Genomic DNA, 17,565 nt, shown 5'->3' on the forward strand with positions numbered 1-17,565 from the left:
TTTTTGGTCATGGAAACAAACATATCTTTTATATCCAAGTGTTTATTCTTTCATTCATCTATTACATGTTTTACAGATAATCAAAGAAGAGAGGTAAGGAGGTCTTAGGGCAATAACCAGATGCCACTAGGTGTGCTGGCTTGTGTGAGCACAGTCATGAGGGAGCAGAGTGGGGATGCACCAGCACTTCAGGTGTGCTGGGGATTGCTCGTCTCTCTGCGCCATAAGCAGTCGAATGCTCTACCACTGAATGCTATTCCCAATCTCTGAATTTTGTTGCCACAGGTAGTCTATTTACTCCCTGACAAAAAAGAGCATGTTGAAGAAATTTCTTCTGAAAACCAGCAAAAACACCTAACAGAATGCAGGGCTGAGTATATCAACAAAGACAATGCTCTGTGGCTTTGAACACTCAGTCTAAATGTGCAAATCAGGGAACAGTTGAATTGCACCCTGTCAGCCCTCCACACCTTAGACAATAGAGTCTAAGTGATGCCTGTGTATAAGGTTGTGAACACAAAGCCTCCAATAGTGCAGATGGCACGCAAGACTGAAGAGTAATCAACTGAACTGTTTCTGCTCCTTCAGGACACCCAATTCTACAGCTTCATTGAGATCCACAGACTGAGAAGCAGTTTGGAGTAATTCATGACCACAGTGAATGTTGTATGTGTTTTCTGTAAGGGATTTTTGTTATATAGGTTCATAGGCATGGAAATAAGAAAGAAGGCTTGTGGATGATTAAATTTTTACACTTTACTCTGTGTAGTAGCAGAGACTATATCTACACTTTAAGGAAATAAAATAATTGCCTCAAAGGCAGTTGTGTTTAGAGCCCCAGCCCCTTCCAGGAGAAAGGAAAACGATTTTTCTAAATCCAAGGTGCTAGGATTGAACTGAGAGTGAAAGAAGCGTGATAAGAATCTTTAGTAACACCGCTCTTTAAATCAACCAGGTTGAAATCCCAAAACATAATAAGATTTCTTAGAGAAGTTGTGTGAAAAGTTTGTAAACTTTGCATACCTTTTCAATAAAATGAGATTCCTTATCTCCTGAGTTTCAATTTTTATAATAAAAATGCACACAGATTAAATAAAAGTAAAGTCTTTCTCTCTCTCTCTCTGTCTCTCTCTCTCTCTGTGTCTGAAAACATACATATTAAAATGAAAATATAAGAAGTCTCAAAAACTAAAAATTACTCAAGTGATTTTTTTTAATTCTCAATGTGGTTCAATTTTAAAAATTAAAATTAGGACCTTAATAATTAACTAAATGTTATATAGAAATTATTAATTTGAAGTGGAGATCAGTATTAGGGAACATCAATTCCACTGACTGAAATTATTTTTATATTCAAATTTAATAATGAGTATCAGTAAACCATGTTGCTCTTTTTTGTGGTTTACTAAACACCTACTATTTATAAAAGACTTCTCTTGGACTTATGAGAGATAGAAAGAAAAACAGGCAAGGCTCTTGCCTCCAAAGCACTTACAAGCTCTAATGGGTAAGACAGAAAAGGAATAATATTATACATGTAACAAATACTATAACAGGTCAGATTCAGAGGGACTCTAAGCTTTGGCAGTTAGGGACAGATTTGTCACCTGGATTTAAAGGGTGGACAATGCAAGCAATTGAAGCACCTTCCAGAGAGAGGGAACAGTGTGATCAAAACCATAAAATAATGCAGTCTAAAATGTGGTGTATAAGCAATCTGCATCACAATCACCTTAAGAAAACAAAATCGCAGCCAGGTGCAATGGCTCATCCCCATTATTCCCAGTACTTTGGGACGCTGAGGCAGGGGTATTGCTTGAGAACAGGAGCTCAAGAGCAGCCTGAACAACATAGGGAAACCCTGTCTTAACAAAAAATAAAAATAAAAAATTAGCCACGCTGGGTGGCACATGCCTATAGCCACAGCTACTCAGGGGGAACCTGAGAGGTCAAAGCTGCTGTGAGCCCTGATCACCCCAGTGCACTCCACCCTGGGCAACAGAGTGACAGCCTATCTCAAAAAAAAAAAAAAAAAAAAAAAAGACAGAGAAAGAAAATGAAAATGAAAATTAAATTGCTCTTACCCACACTCTGACTTGAAGGTTCATATTCAGCAAGTCTGTTCTAAGACATCCGAAAAAATAGATCTGTTTTTTATATAATAATATATATTATATATATTTACATTATTTTATATAATATATATTATGTAAATATATATTATATTAAAATAATGTATATATTATATATAATAATATACATATACATATTTTTAATATAATATATATACACATACACATACACACACACACACATATATATATAGAGAGAGAGAGCACATCAAGCATTCACTGGCATAAAAAATGGAAAGCAAATATTACATTCAAATTAAACTAAAAAATAAATGAGGTCTGAGAAAGAAGCCTGAAAAGGTAGATTGGAAATAGAGTGTGCACTTCCTTGAGTATCAAAATAATGACTGTGGACTTTTTCTGTAAACAACAGAAACCCAACGAAGTCTTTTGTGCAGAGGAGTAACAAGGTCAAAGTTGTGTTTATTGACTCAGCAATGATGTGAAGAACAGAGTGGAGTGGGCAAAGCGAGAGAGGCACGGGAAAGTAAAACGGCTACTTCAATTGTTCAGACAGGAGAGAATAAGTTCAGATGCGGATGGGAGGTAAGGGAAGAAAGAAAAATAAATCCCTGTTGAGAAAATGAACCTAGACTGTGATGTTCACACAGGAAATAGAAAATTCTCAAATCTCAGTCTACTGCATTACCATGTTCAGAGGAAGACCTAGGCAAGGCCACTGACCACAAAATGCTAAATTTACCTTTCTCTGATTCATCTTTCTCTGAGTGTTTTCTAGAGTTTTTTGTTTGTTTTTTATTTTATCAATGATAATTCTAGCATTTTTTACATCTCTCACCTTTTAGGTAAAAATTATTGACCCCCAATCACTAAATGCCACTGGTTCAAGATCTGGCCTTCACTTCCCTAAGCCTTCCTCAAAATCATCCACTACAAACTCAAACCCAGTAGGAAGCCCATCCCATATCACGTCACTGAAACACCTGTGAGATTTTCCTAAAGTAATGTTCTTTGCCACAGCAAGTTAAATAATCCTAGTTTTACTTGACAACAAGTATGTTTCTTCTAATCTTTGGTTAGTGGGATTCAATACCAAAAGAATATCAACAAGGACAAATTACTAACACTGAGTAGCTGGTTGACTTAAGACAGATTAGAAAGGACTTTAACGTTTGAAGCCCATGTGAATATAAAGTAACACTGATAGAAAAGAGATATCAGAAGTATGAGCCAATTTTCAACTTGTGAAATCTGAAGGAACAACATGACTTTCAAGAGAAAATGTGAAGCAGGTAACATATTTACAGGCCCCCAGTGGTGGAGGAGATATCAAGGAGAGGTGGAGATAAAGAATCATGCACAAAGGTGGTTACTAGAATCTTGAAAATAAGGAGACCCTTAAGGAAAAAGAATGTAGAATTTAAAAGATGGCCAAGTGGGCAGTAGGAAGTGGGGAGCTGGCCTCTGATAAGTCCCAGATGTTGCCAACTACCTTCAGTCTGTACAATACCTGCTTTTTGTCCATCTCTCTATGACATTCAAAGATCCCCATTAAAGAATCCTCAGTGGTTTCTAACCAAATGACTTCTTTGCACAGCATCACAAGGTAGATCAGCAAGTCACTGTCAAGATTAAAAGCCTATATGAGCTTTAAGAAAGATCTAGTTTGTCAATTCTGCTGTGTTCTCAGGGCCAAATATAGTATATTACATAGACACTTAATAAATATGAGCTCTATGGGTAAAGAAGAACAATAAAGCCCTGAGATACTGGTCCACAAAATGCTGGGCAGTTTACCTCCTTATCATTATTCTAGCTCTGGGAGCAATAGATAGAATTTCTAGTGACAGGAAGAAAAAAAATAAAGATTATTTCAATAATTTTACAATTGAATATGATAGAAACCTAAAGCAAAACAGGTACACTGAATATAAGGGAGCATCATCTTTCAAAGTATGCACCTCAGATAAACAGACCTGAGTTTGACCCAGTTCTACTACTTAATACCTCACTTAATTTCTTTAGTCTTTCATTTCCTCAACAGTGAGTTGGAAAAATAATGCCTTCATCATAGGATTGTCATGAGTGTTAAAAGCTCTTGGCACATGGCGTATGATTAATAAACAATGGGAAAAACACAGCAACCCTAACAAAACTATGAGATACCACCTTATGCTTATTAGGATGACTACTATTAAAAAAACAAAGAAAAGAAGTGTTAAAAGAAATCAAAACTCCTGTGCATTGTTCATGCCAATGTAAGATCATGTAGCTGCTATGGAAAACAGTATAGCAGTTCTCGAAAAAAATAAAAATAGAACTATCTATGATTAGGACTTCTTGCAAAGACAGAGAGTAGATTGGCGGTTACTAGAGAACCAGAAAGGTGGGAAAGGCGGAGGGGCAGATAAAGAGAGTTGATTAATGGGTATCAATACACAGTTAGATAAAATATACAGTTAGATAGAAGAAATAAGACTTAGTGTTCAAGAGATGAGTAGGGTAACTCATTAACATTAATTAACATTAATCTATTGTATCTTTCAAAACAACTGGAAGAGAAAATCTTAAATGTTCCCAGCATAAAGATAAATATTTAAGATGATTGTCATCTCAATTACCCTGATTTGATCTTTACACATTATAAGAATGTATCAAATTATGACATGTGCCATGAAAATACGTATATTCATTGTGTCTTAACAAAAAAAAATTTTTTTAAAAACAGAATTATCAGATGACCCAGAAATTCCACTTCTGGGTCTAGAGTAAAAAGATTTGAAACCAGAGTCTCCAGAGATACTTGTACATCCATATTTACAGCAACATTTTTCATAATAATCAAAATGTGAAAGCAACATGAGTCCATCCACAGATGAATAGATTAACAAAATGTGGTATTGCGCATACAATGGAATACTACTCAGCCTTTAAAAGAAAGTAAATTATGACACATTACAGTATAGATGAACGTTGAGGACATTAAGCTAAGTGAAATAAGCCCATCACAAAAGGACAAACACTGTGTGATCCACTTACAGTTCCTAGCATAGTCAATTTCATAAAGACGGAAAGTAGAATGGTGGTTGCCAGGGCCTGGGCGAGATGGACAGTTGTTACTGGATTATAGTTTTACCTTAGGAAAATGAAACAGGTTATGGAGATTGGCTGCACAAAAATGTGACTGTACACTACTGATCCATACACTTAAAAATGGTTAACCACAATTTAAATAAACATAGAAACAGCAGCAATAACACATGACAGGGGAAAAGAATCAGTTGTGTCCACCAGAGGTCACCCTCACTCAGGGCCCAATAGCAAGTCTCCAGAGCAGTGCCCTGAAGCTATGGTTTTGTTCAGTGATGTCCTCAAGGAGGGCAAGATTAAACAAACAGAGTGACCTGGTAACAAGGGAGGCACGTATGCAACTTAGAAAAAGCCATTTTTCTCAGAATTATTCCTCACAGAAAAGGGCCACCTGCTTTAGGCATCAAAAACCTTGTTTAGAAGACAGGAAAACAGAAAGACAAAGATGCTGAGATTTTTATGTTAACACAGTGAGAAAGATGGGTGGATGTTAAAAAAGAACATTACACAAGAAAAGCCAAACTTCTGGAGGAAGAGCATAATGCTAGAGAATTCCAAACACATGGAAGAGAAATAAATGACTTGAAAAGCAAGCTACATTTCTACATGAGGACAAGAGTGGGTTATTACTGGGTCAGGGGTAAATTCTACCCAACAGGGAGTGGCATTTGGGTTCTGTAGGCTGGCCTGAGCCATCAGGCTCCATTCTTCCTGGTTGTTATGGGAACTGTGTAGCTGCCTATCAGTTTCTGAGACCAATTTTAATACACAGAGGCAAAAGACAAACACATTTGGTGATTAGGAGGTCAATGTCAGACTTGGAGAGAATATTTTCAGTATATTGGTGGAATTTGAAGTTATATTAATTACAAGAGATCAAAAAGTGAGAGTGAAATGAATAATGGAGGGAACAGATAGTGATCTTTTTTAAAGAAAGCTGTTTTGGAAAAGAGAGAAATAAGATATTAGTCTTAGAGGTCAGTAGGGACAAGCATGAGAGATAGCAATGTTTTCTTTTCTTCTGTAGCAGACCAGTTAAGGTCCCCACTCCCCAAGATACACCCTGGGCCTCAGGATATGTGAATATCTTACTTTGTATAGCAAAAGAGACTTTGCAGCTGTGATTAGTGTTGAGGAACTTGAGATGGAGAGATAATCCAGATGAACCCGGTCTAATCACACAAAATCCTTAAAAGTAGAGAACGTTTACTGGCTAGGTCACAGGTGCCACGCTGCCAGATCTGAAGATGAAGGAGGGGGCCATGAACCACGTAAGGTAGATGATCACTTGATGTTGGAAAAGCAAGAAAACAGATTCTACCCTACAGCCTCCAGAAGGAACCAACTCTGCCACTGCCATGACCTCAGCCCATGGAAACCAGCGTCAGACATCTGACCAACACTGCAAAATAATGAATTTGTGTTGTGTTACATTTATGGCAATTTGTTGCAGACACAACAGCAAACTAAGACAACTGCTTACAAGAAAGCTTATTAAATAACAAAAGCACACTGTAGAAGAGTGCAAAATTATCTTAAATATTACAGTATTAACTAATGCATTAAATGGAGATTACTAAATACACCTCCAGTATGCCTAAGTGGTATACGTATACCAGTTATTCTAGCCATGAGAAGACTAAACAACTACTATTAGTATGTTTCTTGAAAACGGGAATTTATGAGGTTTTTTTTGAGACAAAGTCATGCTCTTGTCACCGAGGCTGGAGTGCAATGCTCACTGCAACCTCTGCCTTCTGGGTTCAAGCAATTCTCCTGCCTCAGCCTCTTGAGTAGCTGGGATTACAGACACCTGTCACCATGCCTGGCTAATTTTTGTGTTTTTAGTAGAGAGGGGATTTCTCCATGTTGGCCGGACTGGTCTCAAACTCCTGACCTCAGGCAATTTACCTGCCTCAGCCTCACAAAGTGTTAGGATTACAGGCGTGAGCCAGCATGCCTGGCCATGAGTATTAAGTGACTAAAAAATAACATTTTAAAAAAGAGAAAAAAGCATACCTGAGGAAAAATTATTGCTTCTGAATCAGAAGCATCCATCATTTATTCAACATATATTTATTGAATACTTGCTCTGTGTTCTGCTCTATAGTAGCCTGTAGTGACAAGACAAAGAAAACAAGATGGACAAACTCCTTGTTCTCCAACAGCTCAGATTCTAATGGTAGACTAAAACAGCAAAGAGGCACATAAAAAGAAGTCACATGGCAAGCGTCTGGCGGAAAAATAAAATGGAATTTAGGGATATCAGGTGACTGAAGGAAATGCTAATATCAAGCATGGCCAGGGAAAAACTTTCTGAAAGGTGGCCTAAGAGATGCTACCTGAATATAGTAGCGGAGTAAGTATAGGTATATTGGGGACACATGTTCCAGGCCGAGGAGACAGTAAGTGCAAAGGCCCTGGGGTGTGTGCACATTTGGCAAGCTGAAGGCTGAATGAGCAGTGCCCTGTGTGTAGCCCACTGAGAAGAGGAAAAGTGCTAGGAAATTAGCTCATAAAGGAACAAATATATGTATGGGGACATAGAACCTTATAAGCCAATTTTAAGACTTTGCTTTTAAGACATGAAGCCACTGGAAATAGAGTTTTGAACAAGAGCTGTGATATAATTCAAGTTAAACATTAAAAGAACCACTCAGCAGTGTTAAAACTAATCAGGGGAAGAAGTGAGGCAAACATACAACAACGATTTTAGTTTGAACTGGAAATGATGGTGACTTGGATTACAGAGTAACATCGAAAGAGGTGACTGGGAGCTAAATTAGATGTAGTCTACAGGAGAGATACGGAGTCAAGAGTGGCTCCAAGATTTGGGGCCTGAGGAACTGGAAAATTGACTTGCCACCATGGGGAGATCACACGAGATGACATGGTTGTCTACCATTTGCCTCTAGGGAAACCTTCCAAATCACCTCACCCCACGCCAGACACATTAGCCACACTCTCCTACCACCCTGTCTCTTGGCTCTGCCTCTGTGGTTGCTCCAGCCTGCTCCTGCCTCCAGCCTTTTCTATTATCTGTGCTCCACAACTTCAGGGGTGCAGTCAAGCACTCTTGGTATTGCCTTCATTTTGCTTGAGGATTGGAAGGGAAGGAGAAAGAACAGTTTTCTCTTTGCAAATTCCTCTCTAACTATTCTATCTTAGTAAATCAAAAATGAATCTCTGGGTGCCATTAGTGGTGATGAATGGGTCTCTGAAACACTCAGATCCTGAAAGGTGTATATGCTGTCCAGTACCTCTGTTAAAATCATGAGGATACTTATCCTCATCATTCTCAACTTTGAAGCGTTAGCCAAAATACAGATGCAACAGAAAAAGTCTCTTTTATACGTCATGCTAAGTATACATGATATCGTGTAGTCAGTAAAATAACAATTATAAATAATAAAAATGTGACTTAGCTCCTTGTATAAAAATGAGAAATTAAAAATTAGGCCACTTAAAAAAGAAACTTTAATATATAAATATGTACTAACTATACTAAAATCAAAGATATTAAACTATATTAAAAATCAAAAAGTTTAAATATCAGTATGCATAATAAAAAATAAACATTAAAGTAAGATATCATCTGCCTATTAAATTGAATATAATTAAAGGAATTACTCATTACTATGGTATGCAAAAAGGATTAGTGGGAAGTCTGTTAATTGGTGCAAATTTGCGGATTCTAAAAAATGTATTTTTTTAAAAGAAACTAAAGAATGGCAAAATATGTGTATAGACATATTGCATAATTACATGTAAAATCTGGAAGCAATATGAAAGGCCAATAGTATCTGATAGATTAAATCAATTATAGAATACCCACATAATGGAATGCTATGTATTTATTAAAATAAGGCATGTATATACATAGAGAAAGAAAGACAGGCAGAGAAATGAAAGCTATCCACGATATATTGCTAAGTAACAAAAAGTATATCACAAAATAATAAAGATAATGTGATCACATACATGTTATATGTAGATTATGGGATTCCCATAAATGTATGCACATTTAAATTATCAATGGCATCAGTAGCTTTTATTTTCTAAATTTTTCTATGTGTGTAAATTTTATTGACAGAAAAAACAGCAATAAAAGTCATACAGATGTTTTCAGAAGATTTATGTTGACTTAAAATGTTTATGGTATAATGGTGAAAAAGGAGAACACAAAATTACATACAAAAAATGGTTACGAGTAGAAAAGAAAATTTTCAGTAGAATAAAGGCTGTTAGAAAATACATAGAAATAGTCACAATGAGTTTAAGTGTACAACTTAAAAAAAAGGAAGAAATATTCACAATGGTGATCTCTAGGTAATTTTTTTCTTTATATTTTATGAATGCCCTATATCAAGCATATACTATCTTTATCATCAAAAAAGTTACTGTAAGGCTTCTTTTTGTTTGTATTGGTTTATTTGTCTCCCTGACTGGATTGCTTTGCAAGCTTAAGGCTTGAAAGAGAGCTGATTTTTATTGCTCATTCCCCCTCTTCACATCTCACATTGCTTTATTTTGAAGAAGCGGGCAGCTAATTGATCTCCCACTTCATCTCTGTCTTTGCACCAAGCCCATATTCCTATCTTCAATCTACCCCTTGTTGCTACTTATTTCTGTCTCCTCTATTTCACTCTGGGATGATTGTTCTGAAATATGATTCATTATTCTGAAATATAACCATCAATCACCACAGAGAAAAAATTGTGCAGGTAGACATAGAAAAATCTGGAATTTTATAATACAATGTCTAATATCAATGTTCACAATGCAATTCCTATGTGAAAAGGATATCATCTAACAAAAGAAACAAATATGAAGTCTCTGATATCCTGAGGGGGGAAAAAAAAAAACAGGAGCCATGACTATTAAGTCTTAGCAGGAGGGAGATAACAGCTCTGAGTCACCAAACTAGATTATATCCTCAAGGAAATCTGTAAAATTAAGACTATAAAAGATGGCCCAGCTGGTTAATTAGCACACTGTACAGAAGATTATGTTTTATAGTTTGATTTTTATATTCTAAGCTATAGCCTAAAAAGTTAAGCCAATTACATTACCAAGGACTTGATGAGTTCTCTTTCTCATACGAGCTCACCACCAGCCACAAAACTTGCATATACTTTATATACAATCAGGGTGATTTTTGTTAGCTACCTGATTTCTCAGCCCTCCATGCTAAAATATCAGCAAGCAGTGAAATGCTTCCAGAACTCCTAACACGAAAAATGCTACGCTTAGATCCCAATAATGCCAGCTGAAGGAAATGATTCATTTATTAAGGCTGTAATTATAGGCTATGAAACAGCTGGTTATGGGCTCTTTCTGCCAGCCTGAGCTACTTTCTAACATCTGTCAGTATGAGCAGAGTAAGGCACTGACTCATTCTCTTAAGCATCCTCTCCCAGATAGAAAAAAATATTATGTTTCAGAGGGGGTACTTAGGGTGTTCAGTCAGAACAATAAACAAGAGATCAAATGTTGGGGAGCCAGGATGACCAATACAGGAACTTGAACAGCGATATATACTGAAGATTGTATGACATCTTTTTTAACTAAACAAAAGCCCATGTCATGCATGCCAACCTAGAATAGGTTTTATTGTCTAACAGTTCCACGAGGCTGCTGCTGATGCTGCTGCTGATGTTAATGATAATGATGATGATGATGATGCCCTTTAATTGCTTTGGCTTTCCACACCCATTTTATTATAGAAGCTGTATTAGTGTTTAGCTTTGTGTAATTCATGTTCTCTCTCTCTCTCTCTATTTCATGTTCTCTCTCTCTCTCTTTTTTCTTTTTTTTACCAGAAAGGAGTGAATTTAGGAAGAACAAACAGGACAACTCACCTCCTCTGCTTTTCTTCTTGAGAGTGGGGTTTTAGCTCGAGGAGAGTAGGAGAAGACCCCTCTCATGTTATAACTTCCACAATTTAGTCTCTGTCATTTAAAGCAGTGATAGTTTGGCAGGCATCTGCTACTCCTTTCTATTTCTGAATCCAGTCTGAGCTAAGGGTAGGATCAGGGCAGGATTCAGTGGCCTCTCATGAAAACCCAAGCACACAGTCAGCACTTAATATATTTCAGCAAATGCCATTCCTTCCTGTCAACTGCTACAGTAATTTGTTTTTGCATTTTTTTCCCTTAAAGCATTGAACCATTCTCTAGTTCCACTATTTTTGTCTTGTCTAGTTCTCTACTAGATTATAACCCACAGGAAACAGGCTGAATCTTACTTCTATTTTCCATCTTGTTTCAAATAACTCCCCGAACACAATAATTGGTACTGCATAAATAAAAGACGGGACGTAAGATGCACCATAAAATACCATCATTGCGAATTCAATTGGATTAAAAATTTAAACAATTTAATGAAAATTCACCTCATATCAGGATTTTACATATTAACATTTTCTTTGAGGAATGCTTTTTGATGTATGTGGTCCTTTCTTACCTAAAGGTCAAAACTCCCTGGGTAAGAAACTCCAAGCCAGTTATTGCTGTGCCTGTATTTTTCATTGTACCATGTGCCCAATCCACAATAATATAACATATAAGCACACACACACACCTATATATATACACGCACACTGTCACTGACTTGAAGGCTTCAAAAACTGAAACATGCTAACATTATTTAAAACATACAGTAATATCTAAAATAATACAAATATGACCTTTTGAACAAGAGTTAATCATTGCCTTTACTCCTGAAGGACATAAGAAGAATTTTATCTTATGTTCTCCTCAGAGAAGTTAAAAATCAGGAAAAGAAAAAACCCCGTATGTGTGTGTGTATATGTGTGTGTGTGTGTGTGTGTGTGTGTGTGTGTATTGCATTATAAAACATGCTATAAGACACGAGGTGACATTATGCTTGGAGATAATTTTTACACAAAAGATATATATTATTAATAAGTACTGCAAACTTGCAATCTTTATCTTAATAAAGATTTACTTGGTGAGGGTATATTGGTGACAGTGTGGTCAATGGGAACACTAGATTTTAAGCCACGGGTGGCCGGATGTTGGACATTTGGATATGTACCTTACCCTTATGAGCATTAACTTTCTCATCAGTAAAATTAATAAATTAGAATTGCCCAGCTCTAATGGTGTACAGCTATTGTTTTAAAAATGTTCAGTGAATGGGCTGTCCAAGCTAACAGTGGCCTTTTTAAAAATGCAGATCTACAAAAAATTATCTGTATTAAACTGCATGGTTTAAAAGAGAGTAGGACAATGAAACCAAATCCCAGCACTACCACTTCTTACCTGCAAGATGTTGAGCAACTTATTTAAGCTCTCTTTGTCAGTTTCCTTATCAATAAAATTCAGATAGTACATAGTATCTGCTATAAGAACAAAATGAGATGATACTAGTAAATTTCCAAAAATGGTGACTGTCAGGTAGTAAGTGTTCAAAAATCTATTTTTATTAGCTTCTGAAGCACAAAACTATCTCTACCCAAAGAAATATTTGTGGAAAAAATATCTGGGGGCTGAGATCACATAAAGAAAAGTAATCACATCTTTTCTGATGATCTCTTCCAAAGAGCTTTAAAAAAAGATTCACTATTCCATGTAAGGGCTGCCTATCTCAACCATAAATATGTATTCTCATGTTTCTAAAACAAAATTATAATTTGGTTTACTCTTGGTCATTTAAAAAATGGATGATTCCTTTTATTGTTTGGTCATTCTTTGTTAATCTTATATTAGGTGACATCCCAGGTTTCCAGGGTGTAACCTTTAAGAAGAAATATAATGCATAAAATTCCCCATTCCTGACATTAATCACATGGTAGGAGGTACAATTATAGGAATTAACCAGATGTAGATAGCATTATTAGGACAATTAGCAATCATTACTAGTGTTATACAAATGGAGGAATCTTACTGTTCCTTAAGGCGATACATCATGAGAGTGATTCAAAGTAGATTTTAAGGATTGAATTTTGATCTGAATAAATTATTGTGAGGATGCTTCAGCAATGCTATTTTGAATTTTGAGCCTTCTCTTCCTGATTATTTCATGAGAAGCACAGTTGATTGTTTTGTTCTTTGAAGGCTTGAATTATGTTGGACAGTGAATTACCTCATCTTTTAGGATCAATAAACCACTTCAAGCTTTAGAACTAGGTTCCTTTTTCAAGCCATGAATATAATGAGATGACACAGCAAATTGCCTAAGGAAGAAGATAACACTAAGAAAAAGAAAAGCCAACTGAATGTCAATACCATTAGCATTTGTTAGGGACAAAAGGAGGTACTTTAGTGACTTTGAAGGTATCCAATAAACAGATTCTTACACATTCTGACCTTCTCTGAGTTGTGTTCTGGAGGATAAAGGAGTTAAAGGAAAAGTATAAAGATTAGAGATTTGGGAGAGTATGTTATTATTTAAACACACTTTCCAAAATGTATTTTCTACCCAGGTATGATAAATATATGCTGTATTTCTAGATTTTATGCTTGTGTAGTTTTCTAAAAATTACATGCTTTGTTTTGCAACTGTAACAGAGTGAAAATAAAAACTCAAATGCTATTTTGTTGTTTAGTTGAAGTTAGGTCAATACAGAAATACGGAATTTATAAACCAGATTTTCTTAACAGAAAACTGCCTTTTTGAGAATGTACATTTACAATAATATAGTGAGGTTTTCCAATACCTTGTAATAATTTCTTCCTCGTGGTAGAATTGAGTAATCAACCAGTTGCAAGCAGACAGCTTGGTTGTAACTCTTCTTTTTTTTTGAGACAGAGTCTCACTCTGTTGCCTAGACTGTAATGCTGTATCTCAATCTCTGCTCACTGCAGCCTCTGCCTCCTAGGTTCCACCGATTCTCCTGCCTCAGCCTCCCGGGTAGCTGGGATTACAGGCACACGTCATGACACCCAGCAAATTTTTGTATTTTTAGTAGAGACAGGGTTTCTCCAGGTTAGCCAACTCCTAACCTCAGGTGATCCACCCCCTTCAGCCTCACAAACTGCGAGGATTACAGGTGTGAGCCACAATGCCCAGCCAATTATGTCTTTAAACTCTTAAGATTACCCGTATTAGTGGGGCTAACTGGATGGAACTAAAATATTACATCCACCTTACTCCTTGAAGTATTTGACCATCCTTCACCTTTGAGATTACCATACCCAACTAGACAGAGTAGCTCAGTAGGCAAGACCTCTTTCCTAGTCTGTGAAAGAGGCTATCCTTTCTGTTTGCACTGCATACGTAGTGAGGACAGAAGAGAATTGGGTAGGGCAGGTGGGAATACAAGGATGTACTTTAAAATTACATTATTTTCCATAGCCACTAAATCCAACCTCCAAATAAGGCTGTATCCAATTCAATTATTACTCTGCCCCTTATATTTCTACTGATTAGAGTTGCAGGTTGAAGTTGTCAGAGAAAAATTTTTTTTATTCCAGATTAGGGATCAGATGTGTGCTAATAACTATTCAGGTTTAAGTACATTCTACATAGCTATAACTTGATAGGATTCATCATAAAAAAATTAAGAGCCAGGGAGGCAGAGCAATATGGCTGAATAGAATCATCCAATGACCATCTTCCCCGTAGGGAGACTAAATTGAGTAACTATCCACACAAGAAAACACCTTGGTAAGAACCAAAAATCAAGTGAGCAATCAGAGTATTCGGTGTTAACATCATATCAAAGAAAAAGGTACTAAAGAGGATAGGAAAAATGTCTTGAATTGCTAACACCACCCATCTCCCATCCCTTGGCAGTGGCCACATGGTGTGGGGAGAGATTCTATGTGCTTGAGGTAGAGCAAAGTGATTGTGGGACTTCATATTAGAACTAAGTCCTGCCCTGTCATAGCAGAAAACAACATGGGACAGAACTCAGCCAGTGCCCATGGAGGGAGTATTTAGACCAGTCCTAGCCAGAGGGAAATTGTCCATCCCAGTGGTTGGAACCTGTGTCCCAGCTAGCACCAACAACGTGCTAGGAGTCCTAAATAAACTTGAAAGGGAGTCTAAGCCAAAAGGAGTACAATTGCAAGGCAAGTGCTGGTGCTGTGTTGGGCTCAGAGCTAGTGAACTTGGGCAGGGGGCACATAATTCAGCAGCCCAGCTGGACTAACCAAGGGATTGCTTGTGTCTTCCCTCCCCCAACCCACAGAAGCATAGCTTGCAGCTCTGGGAGAGACTATTTCCTTCTACTTTAGGAGAAGAGAGGGGAGAATACAGACGACTTTAACTTGCAACCTGGATAGCAGCCCAGGCATATTAAAATCAACCATCAAGCAGACTCCTAAAGCCTCCATCCGGGCCCTATCTCTCAGATATTTCTAGACAAATGCTGGGCCAGAAGGGAACCTGCTGCCTTGAAGAGAAGAACTTAGTACTGACAGAATTCATCACCTGCTGACTGAAGAGCCAGGGCCATTCTAGCCTCAGATGTGACCCAGCACATTCCCAGATTTGGTGGCCCTGGGGAGAGACTCCTTCTGCTTGAGAAACAGAGAAGGAAGAGTAAAAAGGACTTTGTCTTGCAACTTGGGTGTGGGTACCACCTCAGGAACAGTAAAATAAAGTACCAAGCAGATTTCTAAAGCTACCAACTACAGGCCCTGGCTCCTAGTAAGATTTTAGACCCACCCTGAGCTAGAAGGAAACTCACTGCCCTGAAAGGAAAGATACAAGCCTGGCTGGATTCACCACATGCTGATTAAAGAGCTCTTGAGTTATAAAAAGACATGAGTGGTAGCCAGAAAATAAACATCACAGGCCTTGGATGAGACCTAGTACTGTCCTGGCTACAGATCTGACCTAGCACAGTCTCAGAGGTGGAGGTCACAGGGGTTCTTGCATCACCACATCCCCAGCCCTGGGTAGCTTAGCACAGAGAGAGAGACTGCTTACTTGGGGAAGCGTAAGGGAAGAGAACAAGAGTCTCTGCCTGGTAATCCAGAGAATTCACCCAGATCTTACCTAAGATGACCAAGGTGGTGCCTCTGTGAATCTGCAAGAGTCACAATGTTACCGGGTTTTTAGGATGCCCCCTAATGTAGAAACAGGTGCAAAGACCAAAGACTTAGATAACAACATTCAATTCCCATTGATTATTTGCAAAGCCTTCCCAAGAAGGATGGGTATGAACAAGCCCAAATTGTGAAGACAACGATGAATACTTAACTCCTTAAGGCCCAGACATTGACAAACATCCACAAGCATCAAGACCATTCAGGAAAACATAACCTCATAAAAAAAACTAAATAAGGTATGAGAGACCAATCCCAGAGTGACAAAGGTAAGTGAACTTTTAGACAGAGAAGTTAAAATAGCTGTTTTGAGAAAGCTCAAAACAATTCAATATTGGAATTTAGAATCCTATCAGACAAATTTAACAAAGAGATTAAAATAATTTTTAAAAATCAAGAAGAAATTCTGGAGCTGAAAAAATTCAATTAACACTGATGAATGCATCAGTCTTTCAACAGCAGAAACGATCAAGCAGAAAAAATAATCAGTAAGCCTGAAGACAAGCTATTTAAAAATAGAGAAGGCAAAAGAGAATAAAAAAGAATGAAGCACACCTACAAGCTCTAGGAAATAACCTCAAAAGTACAAATGTAAGAATTGCCCTTAAAGAGAAGGTAGAGAGATATCAGGGTATAAAGTTTATTAAAAGGGGTAATAACAGAGAACTTTTCAAACATAAAGATATCAACATTCAAGTAAAAAACAGTTATAGAACACCAAGCAGATTTAACCCAAAGAAGACTACCTCAAGACACTTAATAATCAGACTCCCAAAGGTCAAGTCTAAATAAAAGAGAAGAGAAACAAATAACAAAAAAGGAGTTCTAACATATCTGGCAGCAGACATCTCAGTGTAAATCTTTCAGGCCAGGAAAGAGTGGCATGATATACTTAAAGTACTGAAGGAAAGAAACTTTTATTATAGAATAGTATATCCAGTGAAAATATCCTTCAAACATACAGGAGAAAGAAAGACTTTCCAGACAAACAAATATTGAGAGATTTCACCAAGACCAGACGTGTCCTACAAGAAATGCTAAAGACAGCTCTTTAAAACTGAAATAAAAGGGTGATAATGAATATAAAGACATCATCTGAGGGTACAAAATTTATCGCTAATAGTAAGTGCACAGCTGGGCATGGTGGCTTACACCTGTAATTCCAGGACTTTGGAAGGCCAAGGTGAGTGGGTCACCTGAGGTCAGGAGTTTGAGACCAGCCTTGCTGACATGGAGAAACCCTGTCTCTACTAAAAATACAAAAATTAGCTGGCTGTGGTGGCACACACCTATAATCCCAGCTACTTGGGAAGCTGAGGCAGAAGAATTGCTTGGACCCAGGAGGCGGAGGTTGCAGTGAG

The 17,565-nt window shown here is 37.3% G+C and overlaps 2 long non-coding RNA genes across 3 annotated transcripts in view; one reads left to right on the plus strand and one right to left on the minus strand.

Moving 5' to 3' along the window:
* The window catches only part of LOC116549898, a 286,175-nt gene that overhangs the window by 259,227 nt on the left and 9,383 nt on the right, over window positions 1-17,565 (minus strand). The gene's annotated exons all lie outside the window — the stretch shown is intronic.
* LOC116549889 lies at window positions 29-16,997 on the plus strand. The gene is made up of 3 exons (XR_004268144.1): window positions 29-40; window positions 7,996-8,001; window positions 16,912-16,997. It is a non-coding gene; the product is annotated as an uncharacterized LOC116549889 (long non-coding RNA).

The sequence above is a fragment of the Sapajus apella genome, unplaced genomic scaffold (genome assembly GCF_009761245.1).
Source record: "Sapajus apella isolate SASKATOON/1434 unplaced genomic scaffold, GSC_monkey_1.0 scaffold1, whole genome shotgun sequence".
Classification (NCBI taxonomy): Eukaryota; Metazoa; Chordata; class Mammalia; order Primates; family Cebidae; genus Sapajus; species Sapajus apella.